Below are 19410 nucleotides of genomic sequence, written 5' to 3'. Positions count from 1 at the left end.
AAACATGGTGCACGCTTGATTTTCTACCAGCCCTGCTGCCACCCTCAGCAACTCTTCTAAGTATAAAAACATGAGCTGTCCCTTTCTTGTGTAGAAAAGACTTGCTTCTCTTGACTTTGATCCTTTTAGATTTCTTGGTATCCAAAGATCTTCACTAGTTTTAAATAAATTTATAATCTTTTTGTTGCTATTGCCTGGAGATTCCTTATACTTTTAGTGAGAGTGAGGAATATGTAAAGGCTACCTCTGACCCATAGATATGAAGTGTCTATGCCTAAGTGCAGAGAAATGCCTTTATTAAGGTAAAGGTCATATACTGAAATTAATAAAAATTATTTTTTAAAAACTAAAAGCTATAAAAATCACCATTAATCCCCCTACTTCCTTTTTAAGTATTTATACTTAGAAGCAGAATGATCACTGACCTGAAACCCCAAAGGTAATCATTATTAACATTTTGGTGATTATAATTTAAGACATTTCCCCACTGGATTTTGTTTTTGCTACTTCTTATATGGATGTAGCCATATATGCATATAATCACATCTACATTTTTACTCAAAAATAGAATAATCTAATACATATTGCTCTTTTACTTGGTCTGCTCACTATCACTCTTCCAAATCAGAATATATAGATTTTTGTTCTTAATTGCTGTAGAGAATGCCATTCCACTGGCAAGCCACAATTTATAATAGTCTTCCACTGAGAACCATTTATGTTGCTTCCATTTTTCACTGCATTTAAATTCTTATAATTATATACTTAAACATTCCTAAAAGAAGGATTTCTAAGTGATAAAATATAGGTTTTAATAGATAAAAAGACAGTTTTGTAAGTTCAAGGAAAACGATGAAGCTATTGCATTTGATTTAATGTTCTAGCTTTTATGTTTTCTACCTAGTAGTTATTCATATAAATGCCTTAATCATTGTTTATATGCTTGCAGTTAAGCTTTCTGTTTGACCAAAATTTTTGGATTCTAAAATATTCAAGGCATAATCCTAAATGCTTGAAATGTTATAGTCAAGTGCAGTAGAAATAACAGGGCCTTTATGAGGTGTATGCAGCCTTGAATCCCTGGTTGGCCAAGCACCAGCTGTGTATAACTTCTTTGAGCGTGTAGAGTGGACATATTGACAACTCATGCTTCACAGGGGTTGTGAGTATTAAAAGAGAATGTTTGCCCAGCACTTAGACACTATACAGTATATACTCAGTAATTTATAGCAGCTATCATTATCTTTCTGGAAATGTTGATCTCAATGGAAAGAGGGTGAGGACCAGAAATAAATTAAATTTAAAAAATTAATGATTAACAACTAACATATGACTAGAGATAAAAATCAGTATAATAACACATAAGAAGGATAAATTGAGATAATGAAATGACAGTTTTACTTCGACATTTCTGAAGTGGTTAAAATCAATACCAAGGAAATTGGATTGGAATAATGGGTAATCAGTTCCTTCCTGGATAGGGAAGATCATTTTTAAAAGACTTAGATAAAGAAAAGAAGTTTTAGGGGGAAAAAAGTGCTTTCAAAAGAGGAGAGTAAAGCTTTTTGGTCTCAGGGAAAGCTGATAGATGGCAAAATAGTGGACAATATAAAAAGAAACGATGTCCTTACATATGAGGGCAGTTTTGTTCACTACCAAAGCAAACAAATGAACAACCTCAGTTTCATACCATACTAGTCAACTAAGCTAAAGAAAACCAAACTAAACAAATAAATTGTATTCTTTTGCCTTTTTATGACATAGAATTGATCCAAATTTAAATACAATTTATAGTGATTTTCTGTCAGAATTATGAGTGCACAGTGACTGTACTGCAACAGTCCACCTCTAGTAAGCAGAGTCACAATGACAAGAAAAATGAGACTTCCTGAAATAGGGCCATGTGGGAACATTCCCTGGGATACCAGATGACAGGGAGGGATGGGAAGACTCCTGACCTACTGGCCATCCTCTCTTAGGTAAGAAAAACACCTCAAATTTTCAGCTCTCTGCTTCTGCTCACTGGAGACCTTGCTCCTCAATGACTCCCACCAAGCTTAAGAAAGGAAAGGAGGACTTCTAAATGAGGACCCACAGCACCCACCCCCCTCATCCCTACTCCGCTGTCCTCTAGGATGCACAGCTATGATTTGCATTTCACCAGCAGACTAATTAATCACAAACGAAGGTAACAAAGTGAGCTCTGGGGAAGAAAATATGGGTAGCAACTCCACAGAGGTCCTTTCAGTGCGAGCAGCAGAAGAGTATCAGAATCGAGCCTTCTACCTTCACCAGATTTCCCCGTGCACATCCAGATACAGTGAAGCAGAGAATGGTGAGCATTGCAAGGATCTACTAATGAACAGGTGGCACAGACATGGCCACTGCAAGCAAGTGTCATGATCCCTCCCACTCAACCTCATCCTCTGCGTGGCAAACACAGCAACCATCCCCCAGTGACCACGCTGCTACTGAATTTCTCTGCACAGAAGAATAAATAATAGATTAGCTGTAACCATGGAAATATGGCCCAATACTTATCTAAAAAGCCTATTCTCTGCAAGGGCTAGCATGCATGGTCCCTTTCTATATTGTACCCCTCTGCGTCCACTGGTTTGGATAACCCAGGTATTGGAACTTTAAGCAAAACTAGATTTTATTCAGACTTCCTTGGGAGCCCCATCTTACAGTGTTTGGGAAACTTTTTTTTTTAAGAGAGAGAGAGAGAGAGAGAATGAGAGAGAGGCATGGGGGGAAAGGCAGAGGGAGAGAGAGAATCTCAAGCAGACTCCATGCCCAGCGGGGAGCCTGAGTCAGGCTCAATCTCACAGCAGTGATTAACCGACTGAGCCACCCAAGTGCCCTTACAGTGAATGTTTGAGAAATTCTTAAAACAAAGCAAGGAATGCCACATTATCCTGATATGTGTTGTTTTTAGGTCTAACCAGTAGGCTAGAGAAGAAACCCCCATAACGATAAAAATCACACAGAAAACAAACATACATATAGTCCATTATTACTTGTTTGTAATTCAAAGATGTATGTGTTGTGCACGATGTATGTGTTGTTTTTCTTCTTCACTTTACACTATCCATTAGCTACTCTACTAGAGAATATACCAAAATTTAAAAAGAAATAGAGTTCTATTTCATTAGGAGTCAAATGTGGCCCTTAGGAGCACAAAGTTACCATACTGAAGAAAAGTTACTATATATCTTTGTGTTAGGCAAAGAGGGGAAGTCAGGAACCTGAAAAGCCTCTGCTTTTGTTCAGAACAAATTGGTGTGTATTGTTCTCATTAAGATTTTCTTTTTAATTATAAAATACTAACAGTTGTAGAACATCTTTAATTCATTTATTTGTTCACTCAACCAATCAACCAACATTTACTAAGTGTGTGTGTGTGTGTGTGTGTGTGTACTCATTACTATGCTGAGAACTAGGAATTCAGGAGTAGGACACTCTCTGCCTTTGGGGGTTCACAGCCTGGGAAAGGAACCCAGACAGACGGTTCCAATGAGTTCCAAGCCCTGGGCAGTATTCAGAGATTGTGTCTTGCAACAAATGTATGCAGAAGATTTCTGGACTGTGTTTTATAAATGAGGATCCTGAGGCTAAGATACATAAAGCCATTTACTTGGGGACATTCAGCTACTAACTGGAAAGGGTAAGATGTAAACCAGTCTCCCCGATTCCAAAGCATGCTCTTCCTACACTGCCCCATGGTGGGAGACAGGAAGACCAACACAGCACAGTCCAGCCTGGGGTGGGGATGTGGGGGGTGTGGGGGATCGATAAAGAGCTCTGGAGCACTGTGCACTTTGTCTTCGCCCTTCTAAAATGGTACAGACAAGTTAATCAGAAGGAAAGTCAATATTATGACTGCTTGTTTTTATATTTCTGCCTGACATTATAGATAAAAGGCTTTAATTCTGAGTATCTTTGAGAACACAAAGCCTTGGAGCTCTGAAGTATTGATTCAATAAGCGCTTCTAATTAAATGGTTTAATAGGCAATCCTGACCCAGTAAGATTCATGAGGAATTTACATACGCTGTCAGTGCCCCGCCCCCTTCCTCCCCGTAGATCCTCTTTTCCAAGAGCAAATGGAGTGTGTTTTCCCCAGCCTGGCAGCCTTCTATGTGTGTGCTCTCCTAGCTTCTTTTCTTCTGATCTAGTCCATTCCAAGGCCAACATTTCCAACCCACTTCTATTCCACTGAAGTGGAATAAAACTCCACTGACAGAATAAAAACTGTTCCCCCAGGATCTCCTCACTTCTCTGTATCTTCCACATCTGCCTCCCCTGGCCAGAGGAAATTTTTCTATAAACATGCAGAAAGTCTCTTCCATTTACAAAGAAAAGAGAAAAAAATAAAAAAATAAAAAAGAATGCAAAACAGAAACTGAACAAAACCCTCTTTAACTATTGCCGTTTTTCTATTGCTTGTCTTCCTTTTTTTCTCAATTCTGGAAAGTTTTGCCTCTATATGCCATGTTCAATTTCTCACTTTCTTTTCCTTTTTTTAAGATTTTATTTATTTATTTGAGAGAGAGCACATGCAAGCACATGCACGGGGAGATGCAGAGGGAGAGAGAAAGGGAGAAGCAGATTTTCTGTTGAGCGGGGAACTGGAAAAGGGGTTTGATGCCAGGACCCTGGGATCATGACCTGAGCTGAGCGCAGATGCCTAACCAACTGACCCACCCCAGTTTCTCACTTCTGATTCATTCATTACCCACTTGTGATGTTGCCTCTGGCCCTTAAAAAAAAAAAAAAAAAAACACCTCTGAATCATTGTAGAACTTTATTTTTTTTACTCATTTATTTATTCCTTTACTCTTTATGTATATGTATAAGAGTATCACAAAATGCTTTGGAAAATCTCAAGTCCCTGATTCCAAATGCATGGGACATCTGTAGATTGTGACTTTTACTGGTGCTTTTAGCGCATATGATACTGCTATGCTTGCCTTCCATGACATGTTTTTTTGCTTCTTTTTTACTCAAATCATCACTTCTTGGTCATATGCATCCTGCCCCATTTGTGTTGGAGTTCCCTGAATTTGGTCATTGGGCCATTGGTTTCTTCTTTCTACACACTATCTTTGAACATTCTCATTGAATCTAACGGTATGAATAATTTTGTTGATGAACTGTAATATTTAGCTTTTACAAAGCTTCAGAATCATTTGCTCAATTGCCTACTACAATTATAATTTTCATGTCTTATAAGCACATCAAAGTCAATATGCATCAAGTTGAATTTTATACATCTCCCTACATGAGTTCTTCCCCTTTGTTTGATAAATGGAGAAAAGAGACGACTTTTCCTTGAAATAATTTATATGGCTATTCCATGTTGAAGAAGGGTGTAGTTAATTGAATGGTGGCTTGCCAAAAGATATATCTGCCTGGAATCTGTTGGTATGATCTTATTTTGAAAAAAAAAAAAAAAAAAAGGTCTTTGCAGGTGTAATTATGTAAAGGATCTTAAGACAAAATCATCCTAAATTATCCAGGTGGGCCCTAAATCCAATAACAAATATCCTTATAATAAGAGAAGAGGTCAGAGGAGAAGGCTCTGTGAAGATCACAGCAGAGATTAGTATTATTCTGCTATAAGCCAAGGAATGCCTAGAGCTTGAAGATGAAAAAAAAAAAATTCTCCCCTAGAGCTTTTGGAAGGATCATGATCCTGATGACACCTTGATTTCAGATTTCTGGCCTCTAGAACTAAGAGAAAAGTTTCTATTGTTTTAAGTCATCAACCTTGCACTTTGTTATAGCAAGAAACTAATATTGGAAACTAACACAAATGGAAGCTCCTTTAGTGTTGTATGTGCATAGTGACTACTTTTCAGAGTACACTATAAAAAGGGAAAATAATTGAGTAACTTTGCAGTAAAGAAACCCAACAAACACCACCTCAGTCACATGATGAAGGACAGCAGCAACAGTGATAAATCATGTTGATATGTAAATTCTTGATATTGTGTAATGAGAATGGCATTTTACCTCTGTTATTTCTCCCCAAAACCCATATCACCAGTGTAATAACTAAAAAGACATAAGACAAATTCCTGCAGTGGGGAATCCTATAAAATACCTTACCAATTCTCCTCAACGCTGTTATAGTAATCAAAAACTGGTAAAGTCCAGGAAACTGTCACAGCCAACAGGAGCCTAAGAAGATGTGATGACGAAATATAATGTGATATCCTTGATAGGATCCTGGAACGGAAAAAGACATTAGGTAAAACTAAAGAAATATGAGTAAACTAGGAACGTTAGTTAATAATAATGTATATTGATTAATTATAATGAATATACCATAGTAAATAAGATGTTAATAGTAGGGAAAACTGAACACAAACATATGCAAACTCTTTTCTATTGTCTATTCAATTTTTATGTAAATACAAAACTGTTCTAAAAATTAAAATCAGGGCAGCCTGATTTCAGGGCTCATTAGTTTAGCACTGCCTTCGGCCCAGGGCCTGATCCTGGAGACCCGGGATCAAGTTCCACATCGGGCTCCCTGTGTGGAGCCTGCTTCTCCCTCTGCCTGTGTCTCTGCCTCTCTCTCTCTCTCTCTCTCTCTGTCTCTCATGAAAAAATAAATTAAATCTTATAAATAAATAAATCTTATAAATAAATAAATAAATAAATAAATAAATAAATAAATAAATAGGGCACCTGGCTGGCTTAATCAATAGAGCATGCAAGTCTTGATCTTGGAGTCATGAGTTAGAGCCCCACGCTAGGTAGAGATATCACTTAAAAATAAATAAATAAATATTTTTAAAAATAAAATCAGGGGCACCTGGGTGGCTCAGTGGTTGAGCATCTGCCTTTGGCTCAGTTTGTGATCCCTGGGTCCTAGAATCAAGTCCTGTATTGGGCTCCCTGCAGGGAGCCTGCTTCTCCCCCTGCCTATGTCTCTGCCTCTCTCTATGTGTCTCTCATGAATAGATAATAAAATCTTTAAAATAAAATACTTAAAAATAACTTCAAGTAATTAGATCAGACTAAGATATCATATTTTACTAAATTTAATTTCTGAATTTTCCTCATGTCCTCAGCTAGAACATAAAGATGATTTTAACCAAAAATAAAATACCCTCTTCTTCTAAGCAAGCTACATTATGCTTATGGCAAATCCTCTTGAATATGTGAAATAGTAAATCTTAGATAGTCTGAGAAAACCAGACTGTATATTTCAGAAGGAAGGTACAGAGAGCCATAGTGTGGATATAGAACATGCAAGATATATAGTGAAGACAATGAGTCAATTTCATTTCTGTAATGGTTCAAAGAACCATACTCAGAAATGAAATGAGAACAATGTGAACTCAATTATTCACATCAAGAGAATCTTTATTGCTGTGTCTTTTATGAGATTTGTCTAGGGTCTTCTGGTCACTGCAATCAAAAGCTCAAAGGTCTCACCTGTAATTTAAATTGTTATGGTTTGTTACTATTTTACAAACTAAAGGCAAAGAAAAGTGTAATTAGTTCACTTTACAATAGTAAATTTTTAATATTGCAGCAGTTAATTATCCAATATCTGAAATATCCTCTTGCTTTCAAATTCTGACTGTCTGTACTTATTTCAAAGCATGAACAGAAAAAGTAGAAAAGACAAAACTTAAAATTGTTAAATTGCTTGTTAGTATTTACAAAGTATAGACAAAATCATGTTTAGTGATTAGCTGTGCAAATTCAAAAGTTAAGTGGAAGTTAAGTGGAAGATATTATGAATACAATATTAACCCTATGAATGAAGTTCAATAAAATCAACTCCATATTAAACTCGTAGTGTATGGTTTCACATACATGTAAACAAAAATGGTACAAGATACTTAAAATAATACATACTTATTCAATGATGAAAATTTCCTTTCAATAAATATACATTTATGTTTTTTTACAAAAATAATTACATAACTCTAGTTGATTTAGCATAGGGGCTGATTACAAGTTGGAAATTAAGTTAAAGCTAAGAGACTTCACTTTTAACCAACAGAACACATTTGCTTCTCAAGAAAGATGCTCTTGAATTAAAAAGACTAATAGAAAATATTATTAAGTTCATGAAAACTCATTCAGTGGATTTAATTTGTCAAAAACTTACTTTTATACCCCTACTCAGATAGCCTATGGGACAGTGAACAATCAAGTAAATTATAAAAAATGGAGTCACAGAAACCCAGGAGCTGAAACTAAATTTAAAAAGCAGGGAAAAGGAAAAAATGTCATTTGCTAATGTGTGCCACTGTGAAATGAACTCATTTCACATATTTGGAAAGTCCCAGCCCATATACTTTTCCCACAAATTCAACAAATTATCCTCCTCAATGTAAGCTTACCTGTCAGATGTATCCATATTATGGCTTTCACTGTCCATTTTTCTCCAGGAATTATTAACTTCTAAAAGGAATTATTAGACTTACAACACATGTCAGGATATAGTAAAAGCAGATGACAATCACCTACTTTAAATCTCTAGACTATATATCAGAATCACTTGAGCTGTCTATTGCATATATGGATTCTTGAATTCCATTCCTGATATATGAGTTCTGATAGCAGAGATCCAGAATCCACCTTATCAATGAGCATTCAACTTGATTCTTGGCACACCAATACTTAAGAATTTTGCTTCAAGCTAATATAATTGATTATAGTGTAAAATAGTTGAATCATTATATTGTACACCTGAAACTAATTTTATACTGCATGTTAACTTAAATTTAAATAAAAACTTTAAAAAAAGACATAAAACTGCTGAATAGGAGCCAAAAGTGGTAACAAATAAAATATAAAGGTTTAATGAGCTGACACCTAAATTTGTTTGTTCACAGAGTTAAATGAGAATATGTCGAAGAACATCACAATACAAATTAAGTAATAGTTATATGAATCAAACCCCGAATGTTTTCAGGCTGTTTGAGGATAGTCTTCATTTGAAAATATCCTTCTTTCCTTCTTTTTTTTCTCTTTCTTAAGAAAAATCGAAACAGTCTCATATTTGAACTAATGTTGAGATCAGAAATCCATAAATGCATATAAATAAATACTTTAATTGGTCTTAATGCGTTTCCTGTGTTGTTAACTCAACATGGGAAATTTCATCATTATTATAAATGTATATCAACTGTTACCGTTCTGAAACTAATAAACTTTGACATATTGATTTTCAAACAGCTCAGAAACATAATTTAAACAACTATGTGCTGACATTTTATATATTATTATTTTAAAATATAAATCACACGTTTCTAAAGCGGTCAATAGAAGGGAATCAAAAGTTTACCTCTGTTCAGTTAGTAAGGAGCTAATTATTCAAGAAGAAAGAAATAAAAGACAGATCTCCATATACCTTTGAGGTCAGAGCCTTTCAAAATCAACCGTCAGACAGGAACAAGACAAACAGAAAGGATGCCAGAGAGACAAGAATCCTGGGGCAATACACACACAAATTAAGTGAAAAATCATGCCTATCCCTCTACACGTAAGTGACAGCCTGGTCCAAAAAAGATCTATGCAGGAGTGAAAGACTCTGACCCAAGATTTGCAAAGACCCAAATCTTTACAATTGACACATCCAATCCTTGCCCTACCCTCCACATTCTCCAAAGTTCACTTCCCTACTTTAGAATTAATAACCCCTAGGCACCAGTCATAAGTATGATTTTCACAATTACTGAAGGGTTTTCCACTCTGTCCTGTTCAGAGCAACCATTATAGGTCACTGTGGCTCAATCAGAATTTGAAGTGTGCCATTATTCGATATGAGTGCTTTTTTATTAATTTCACTTTGGCTCCTAAATTACTTTTTGACATTGCCCTTTCAAAAACTTGATTTGATATTGGCTTCCACTGTGTGAGTTACCTTTCAATCAAAAGACATTTCCATTTTATATTGTTTGACCTGCTTCTATTGGGGGCCCCCCATTGCCTTGCTTTGTGTTGAGGCATCTCAACCTCTATCCTTTCCTACATTCATGTCTTCTTTGGGAAAAACAACCCTATTATAGTCCTGAAAACAATTCCTGTTTGCTTTTCCCTTCTGCCCAGAGAAATACGAGAAGGAGCCTCTAGACCAATGCTTATTATATTTTCCTTCATTTCACAATAACTATTTTCTAGGCTTTTACAAAACTCATATTTATTGTTATGCATATTCACTGTAACAATAAAAAATAGAAAAGATAATTTTCTTCTTCTTTCAACCACATCATATAACTGATGATAATATTTTGGTGTGTATATCTCCATTTTTATCTCAAGCTTTTGCAAACATATGCAAATACTGATTTATATATTTAACCTTTACTCTTATGTGGTTTTCTAGGTGTGGTTATTTTTAAAAATTTATTTGCACTGGAATTAGAACTTGTTCAGGTATTGTTTTTTTTCTTATTTTTCTTCAGGCTTTTGCATATTTTCATTGAAATCGTACCCTGGGGACTTTGCTTCAGCATTAGCTGACCTGCCAGTTGCTTCCTGTCAAGCTATGCTCCTGTTGAACTGCAGCTGTCTGCCCTCTGGGATGTCCAAGTGTCATCTGGCCTCATCCTCAGCTTTTCTTTTCTTTGAGACTTAAAAGCGACTGGATCCAATTTAATGAGTGAGTGTTAATGATTGATACTGCGGGACGCCTTAGCAGTCGAGGGCCTACCTTTGGCCCAGGGCATGATCCTGCAGTTCTGGGATCGAGTTCCACATTGGGCTCCTTGCATGGAGCCTGCTTCTCTCTCTGTCTATGTCTCTGCGTCTCTCTCTCTCAGTGTCTCTCATGAATAGATAAATAAAATCTTTTTTTTTTTTTTTTTAAGATTGTTACTGTATGACAACTTTTCCTTGTATAGGACTCCTGGAACAGTGGCTTAACAGGGACTCTGTTATAGCAAGACAGGGATTCTAGAATTTGTGGAACAAGCAGGGAGAATTGGAAAATTACTCAAGTGGACCCAAAACGTCTTAGGCTGATCTATTGAAACCTTTATCTGTTACTTCATATGGTTTTACTGGTCATTTCTTTGAGGTAGAAAAATCACTGCTTCTTCAAGACAGGCTGATTTTCTTTTTCACAAATGACGTGTTCAAGAGCAACTTTGCTGCTCAATTAGCTGGGTAAATGATATTTGTAAAACAGACTGGGCAGCCACTGGGTGGCAGCAGAAATTTGAAAAATATACAGCATGGATACACTTACTGTTTTATCCTATCTCTTACCACTTAGCATACTAAAAAACAACATTATTTTCAACAAACTGTCTTTTGACAGATTATATTCATTAACTTACCTCTCTCATGTAAACTAGCATACTCAACTATGAGAAAAATAGATAAAACATTAAACCTTATGACCCAATATTCTATGAATATAATATACATTTTTAATACTATTCAGGATGATTTTAGATAGATATGGTATTTTCCTAAAAATTAAAAGCTGTCATTACTTTTAATAGTTTTAAAAATCTAAGAGAAGTCTTACATGTTCAAAGAAATGCTGAGGAGTTTAGAGAAGACAAAGAATAAAATTATTCAGAATCCCCAAAACTAAATTAACCATAGTCACTGTCATATATGTATAGTTTTTTGATGTCTACTTTTTTTTCAATAGTAAAGACTTTTTTTTAACATCATGTTTTAAAAATGCTGAGTTGTCGGGGCATCTGGGTGGTTGAGCCTTTGGCTCAGGTCATGATCCCAGGGTCCTGGGATTGAGTCCTGCATTGAGCTCCCTGTGAGGAGCCTGCTTCTCCCTCTGCCTGTCTTTGCCTCTCTCCCTGTGTCTCTAATGAATAAATGAAATATTTAAAACAAAACAAAACAAAATAAAATAAAATAAAATGCTGGATTGTTTAATTTAATATAGTGTGAATTACTTGCTCATTTCATTAAATGTCCTTTTACAGAGTTATATTTAGAAATAGAAAAATATTACCTCACATGGCTAGACTAGTTTATAAGCAATTCCTTGTGGTAAAGCATTTACCAATTATTTACCGATTTTTAATATTACTCTTATAGACAACTGTTGCTAATTCTGAAGTCAAGCTAGCTGATAGTTTTCAGCCTTCCAATGTTAAGTGGTAAATTAATACCTTTTATAATGAGAGGTCCTGAACTTTTCTCTGAGAGAGAGTCAAAACCTTCTGATCAGAATTGCCTGGACTGATCCTACATCAGAACAAGTTTGAGGCACAGACTTCTGCATTTTAACAACTTACCTGAGCTAGTTCAAAGTTTTGAACCATTGGCACTCTGATCAAACTATACAGTCAGAAAATCTCAACAATAATGTGCAAACTTGGAGAAACACTTCTATTTCACTTGTCTCCATTTCTTTATCAGTGGAAAAGATGATGTGTCCAGTTTAAGGTGATGTCAAGGGAATACTGGTGTGTATCAAGAGCTCATTTCCAACCTTAAAATGCAGGCTTTGGAGACACTGCAGGCAAGAATATGCTTCTTTGAAACCAGAGATCATTTATTGTGACTGTCATATGCAACAAACTTTATGCTAAGCAGTTTACATGTACTGCTATTCCCCAGAGCAATCTTGCCAGGTTGCTATAATTTCATCTTTATGGATAAGCTCAGAGGTTCAGATGGGTTAAGTAAATCAACCCAGGTGACTATTTTTCAAAGTCAAAATTGGAATTCAAACCAGTCTTTCTGGTGCTATGACCTATGTTTATTCAACTCCAGGACCCTGTCAGGCTACGTGCAGAAAGGTACAAAGGTAGATAGGCCAATGAAGTTCCTTCTTGGCTCAGTAAGTTGACAAGGAGTTATTGTATGGTTACTGGTTTGTCGCTTTCCTCTGCTATTTGGAAGTGGCAAGGGAATACTTCAGAGCTGCTGTTGTTGCATATCATGGAGTTAATTGAAAGGCAATTGGATTTATTTGTTCTTTTTATTTTTTTAACTCTGTCATTTTAGATGGTGCAATTATTAATTACAGGTCAGAAAGTGTTATACGTTGCTCAGAGGTTTGGGGAAAAATGTAATAAAATAGAAGACAAAAACATATCCCTGCTGACAGTTTCTTTAAAATGTATAACTACTCACAACTACAAGGGAAATGTGGCGGATAAGCTAATTCTGAAGTAGTTCATGCAAATTGACACGTAACTAGAACCACATGGTTTAGAAAGGGCATGGTTTTTGGAGATAGGTCTTTTCTGGGTGACTTAATAGGTTTGACTCTTTCCTTATCTGAAAATAGGGATCAGGGCAGCCCCGGTGGCTCAGCGGTTTAGCGCCGCCTTCGGCTCAGGGTGTGATTCTGGAGACCCAGGATCGAGTCCCATGTCGGGCTCCCTGCATGAAGCCTGCTTCTCCCTCTGTGTCTCTTCTTCTCTCTCTCTCTGTCTCTCATGAATAAATAAATAAAATCTTAAAAAAAAAAAACTGAAAATAGGGATCATATTACTTTCTTAGCTCTCCAAGGTGGCTTTTGTCCTAGCAACGCACCAGATGATATAATATGTGAGGCCCTTTTAATACCTTGCTTGGTGAATAAATAATCCAATTTTTTATTAGAAGCCTAATAACATGGGCAAAGAAAAACAACTGATTTTAGTCATTTACTAGGAAAGTTACACTTCTCAGGTTGTGCCTTTGGAAACAGCTGATCCCATCAGTTATGCAAGAATCTTGGTAAGTGGAAAGCCTAGGAAGTTGATAGTTTTGCCTTCTAGACATAGAGGGTTGTTTTAAGAATGAGAGATAATGTTCTGTAAATTATCGGCTACAGCGCACTGAAATTCAGTGCCCTACATTTGCTTTTACCAATAACCTAAAGACCTCTCTGTCCGATATTCACTTGGCATGCACCTGTACCCTCTCACATCTTCTATTCTCGACTTAAAAGTAATCTTGTCAGTCACCTTGTGCAACCACAACAAAAGACCATGAACTGAGTGGCTTCAACACAGAAATTAAATTTTCTTTTTTTCTTAAGATTTTATTTATTTATTCATGAGAAACACAGAGAGAGATAGAGAGGCAGAGACACAGGCAGAGGGAGAAGCAGGTTCCATGCAGGGAGCCTGATGTGGGACTCGATCCCGGGTCTCCAGGATCACGTCCTGGGCTGAAGCCAAGCACTTAACCACTGAGCCACCCAGGGATCCCCCAGAAATTAAATTTTCTTATGGTTCTGGAGGCTGGGAAGTCCAAGATCAAGGTGCTGGCTGGTTTGGTTTCTGGTGAGAGCTCTTCTCCTGGCTTGCAGATGTCACCTTCTTGCTGAGTCTTTACATGGTGGGGGGGTGGGGAGGTGGAGAAAAAACACCTTGGTACTTTTCTTAAGAGAACATTAATCCTAAAGTATCAGGTCCCATTTTTATGACCTCATTTAACTATAATTGCCTCATTATAGGTCCTATCTCTATGACAGTCACATTTGAGGCTTCAACAGATGAATCTGGGGGGATACGCATAGCATTTCCTCAGTAAGGCTTTCCCTAGGAAGCCTATCTATATATGTTTACAACCTCCACACCACGATACAGTCTATGCCTTACCATGATTTCTTTTCCTTTATAGCACTTTCCATTTTCGAAATATACTACATATGTCATGTATTTATCTCTTAGCTACCTGTCTCCCGACACAAGAAGAAAAACTTAGGAATTTTGACTGTTCGTTTCAGCAATTATAGCACGCATGATGGAGCCCGGCACAGAGGAAGCCAACAAAATAAATACTGCTATGCACATAAAGGGACTATCCTCTGTTATGTATCATGGAACCTGCTAGAGACACCAAAATAGATGAGATCCTACACCTGCTCTTCAGTAGGTCTTGGTTCTGCTATATAGACAAGGCTTGCTATAAGTGAATGGTAGCTCTCTATAACTATAAACTATAACTCAGGAAATGATCCAAAAGGAATGTAGAAATCTGTATTGTGCACAGTCAAGGGAGATATTTGCTTCTTCAGTAGCTAACCTCTTCAGATTTGCATAAATCTATTTGCTGAACCATGGGTCAGGAAATCAGATTTCCCATTATTAAAGTTATCATTCTTTCTTGGTAGTATTTATATGAGCCAACTTCAAACCATAAGAACAGGTTAAATCTATGTACTGAAGTACATTTTAAGTATCCATCCTCACAGGCAAATTACACACGCAGAAATATTCCAGGACAATAGTTTAATAAATGACCACGTATAAGAATAGCCAATTGTAAAGCCCAGATCTTCCTTTCTGATAAATTAGTTTGAATTCACTTAAAAAAAAAAAAAAAAAAAAAAAGGAAAGAAATGATTAACTAGGTCCTGGCCAGAGAGTTTTGTACATCATCCAAAATTTTATTAAGCTTGCAAAGGTATTTTTTAAGCACCCCCTCATTAATTTGGATGTAAAATTATAGGAAAAAATAATCTCTAGTTTAGCTACAAGAGAACATTAATTTTCTTGCTAAGGTCTAGTGAAAAAACAATGTTAGTGCATATTGGTCCTACTGCAATATTGAAATGAGGAGATGCTGATTTACCTTGTCTGGTGAGTCATGCAGGGCACGAAACCACAATCCTGAAGCAAACCAGACCATCTGTGCTGTTTTCTCCAGATGAGCCAAATTTGGTGACAAACCATTTTCCATACAAAGGAGCTGTTCTTTTTAAATTATTCTATTTTAACTGAGAAAGTATAATTTCTCCAGTAAAAGATGCAGAAAAGTATTTTGCTTCTCATATTATATTACCTAAATATCTTCACTCTGAACTTAGACAAAGTAGTTAAATTATGACTTCAAAAGAGATTTTTCTCTCCAGAATGTTCATTTTCTCAATTATTCTCTCCATCCACACTCAAGCTGTTCTGGAAAATAGGATGTTTCCTGGAAAGGTACATTTAAATGGCATTTTCCACTGAAATTAATTCTTTAAAGGTCATTTTCTGAGAAAATTCCTTTCATTTTATGACATATTTTGTGGTACAATTCTAAAACACAACACACTAAAGAAATGTTTGGTAACTATTTTTTCCTGAAGAATCAAGCCATTGGTAAAATCTTTTGTCCCCTGTAATGCAGTCCCTAGCACAGATGTGGTGATCAAACTAAACAAGTTTGCTCATTGAAGGTTGGATGAATCTTGGCATCAAAATGCTCCCGTTGTTGGAATCCCCTTCCAAGTATTGAGGGTCAAGGAGTATGCTCTGCTTGTATTCAGTGAAATGAAATATTCTCCTTAAGTAGAAAAGAAAGTTAAAGCATCTCTTGGGAAATAACAAATTTCCGACATGATCTAACCTTATAAATTTATTATTACTTTGATATATCATCAAATAATTACTTATTAAAATACTTAAAATATTAGCTTGCCAGATGGCTTTAAGAAAAATAGTTATGAGTTGATAAAAGATGATTTTCTCCTCTGAGGAAGATTGTGTCAGACGGTGAATAGGAATGTGAATAGCCCAAAGTCGTGCTCTTACCCTTGTGGCATGAAAAGAGACAGGAGGGCAGAGGCCACTGGGCACTACTGAATAAGCTTTTCTGTATTTCTACCACTTATGTTCCCAGTTACCAGGCTGGAATAAATGAAGCAGTAGGATTTACTTATCCAGTTAAGGTTTGCTTGGAAAAATATTGATGTAGGTGAAGCTGATCTCTGGTGTTATCTATTGGCTGTCCATCTATGCATTCTCATTTTCCTCAGTGACCAAAACATTTCCCTCTTGTGATTACCAGCAAAGTGGGAGGCTTTTATTTCTTAGAAGAACTGCATGAGACACTGTGAATTCCCTGACTTCAGTCCAAATCCTCAGCTTACACATGCAAGACTAGACCTTTGTGTTATCTGAGCTCTACTGAATAACAGAAGTCAGAAGCAATGTCTTCTCCCTTTAAAAAGGAAGAGCTCACATTGCAATTTATATCAGGACTCTGCTTTTTTCTGTAGTCTCTGTAATATGACTCTGTAACATTTCAACGTCCAGAAATATGTATCACATTAATCTAAAAAAGTATTAGGAAGTCAATAACCACCAAGGACATCTGGTACCACAAACATTGTTTTAATATGCTGTTAACTTTCACAAAATCAATTATCAACATTATCAACATATAAACAAATTCCTAGATTAATGTAAGAAGGGCCTGGGGACAGAGCTCTAAAATGTGTAAAGGATCATACACTTTGTAGAAATCATGATCAGGAAGGACCGTGTCTTTAGTGATGAGCCCTGTTCAAGGGAAATGATTGTGATGCTCACGGGGAGGAGCATGCCCTCTCGGTCACTGGGTCAGGTATGGGCAATGGATGTTCCTCTGGAGGTTTTGTTCTCATCTGGTAGCAGTTCTAAATAGTTTCACCCCCTTGATGTCTCTTTCTTCGCCAGTGCACCTTGTACACGTCTTGATTATACTCCTGTTATATTAAAATTATTTTATCATCTCTCTCACTAGCCTGTAATTTTTTTTCAAGGTTTGGGACCCTCCTATTTTTCTCAGAATACATAGACGTCAGCGAAACAGCCATTGACTGCATCTTGTAGTAAATAAAAGGATAGACACTGGTCTCTGAAAAACATTTTTTGATACTCAGATTTTTCCCATGTATTCTTTTGTTTAAGCCTTGGGCTCCTCATTTATTACATGGCTACAATAATAGTGCCTGCCTCACGGGATTTTTCTAAGGACAAATGTGATCATTAATAGCTGTGAAATGCTTTGCCTCACTCCGCACTAGCTTTTTGCAAATATTTTCTACTATTTTTAAAAATGTAGTCTGTCTTTTGGGAATTCTGGAAAATTGCTGATTTGCTTAGTATACAGCTAAAACTCCAAGTTTATTTCTATGAAGAGAGTTTATAAAATCTCCTTTATATTCAGATCATGAAGGCTAAAGACTTGGAAATAATTTATTGAAACATGAAGTCTAGGCAACCTGCAATTAAAGTCTTCAAATAAATTCATGAAGGGACACTTCCTAGGATTTCTGTTCAGTTGCCTTTTGCAGGGGGGTGGGGGGGGAGCCCAAACAGTTGTGTCAACTGCTTTCCTCGGTAGGTTCTTCCAAAATAAAATATTTATCTTTGATGACAATGAAGTGTCTATGTGAAACTTAATGAATCACTGGGTAAACTACTTTTTCTCAGATAAAGCCTATGATGGATACAAATAAATACCTCCGATGCTGAGTGCAATTTTTACTCAAATCAGGCCAGAATAATGTACACAATACTGCATACAATAATGTACACAATAATGTACTAAGAACAATTGGATATTTGTATAAAAACTGTATAATTGTTCCTATTTCATGAGAATATAGGAATTAAAACATAAAGCATTCAGATTGGTTTCAAAAAACATCGGCTTAAAAAATGCTGGACTGTTCAACTTTCTCTAGTGAAAGTTATTTTTTTTTATTTTTTAAAAGATTTTATTATTTATTCACGAGAGACACAGAGAGAGAGAGAGAGGCAGAGACACAGGCAGAGGGAGAAGCAGGCTCCACGCAGGGAGCCTGACGCGGGACTCGATCCCGGGTCTCCAGGATCAGGTCCTGGGCTGAAGGCGGCGCTAAACCGCTGGGCTGCCCCTCTCTAGTGAATTTTAGAATAAAGGATGCCTGTGAAATAATGCAATGAAAACAAAAAAATTCCATGTTAAATAAAATTAAGAAAGCATTTCATAATACTTTAATAGAAAAAATAGGACAAAAAAGGAATGCTATCATTGTAGTGAAAATAGCTTGATGACATAAGTATCAGTTTTCCATGGACTCATTTGGGTACGTTGGACTTTATTATAAGCATTTAATTCAGTTTTTGGAGGAAGCCCTTTTATTTTGTTCTTTTCTTTCGCCCCTCCAAATGTAAACATCCTCTTTCGCCATCTGGCGGCCAAAGTCAGCATTATAGAGGAAAACAGCTGAGCTACGATTTAACCAATTGTTTAATGCTTTCTGATTCATCTTAATGTAAAAATATGCGTTTTTAACCAATGTAAACATAACTGAGGCAATTTTGTTCCAATGGCACACAGCGCTTTCTTCAAATAACTCTAGCTGTAATGTTTAATGCAAGATAAAAAAAATTAACCTAATCGATTCTTTTAAAAAAGAATTTTGGAATTCATTTGGAGAGTTAAAATTAATTATGGTAGTTAACAATTTGACCCGAATGTCTTTGACTTAAAAATTAAACAAGATCTTTATGAAAGCAAGTTCCAAATATACTTTTTAAATGATAATAAGCACAGTAGATATTGTTAATTTCCAATAGGTTTCAGTTTTAACAGTTAAATTGTGTGTTGACAATTCACCAAACTGGAAGGGGTCGATAATTCAACAGTATGTGGTTTTTTCCTCCCTAAAATTTTTTAAGTAAAATTTTCGATGTATTTAACACATTTTATGTAACTACCT

Source organism: Canis aureus, chromosome 6 (genome assembly GCF_053574225.1).
Source record: "Canis aureus isolate CA01 chromosome 6, VMU_Caureus_v.1.0, whole genome shotgun sequence".
Taxonomy (NCBI): Eukaryota; Metazoa; Chordata; class Mammalia; order Carnivora; family Canidae; genus Canis; species Canis aureus.
This window is presented reverse-complemented; position numbering follows the sequence as displayed.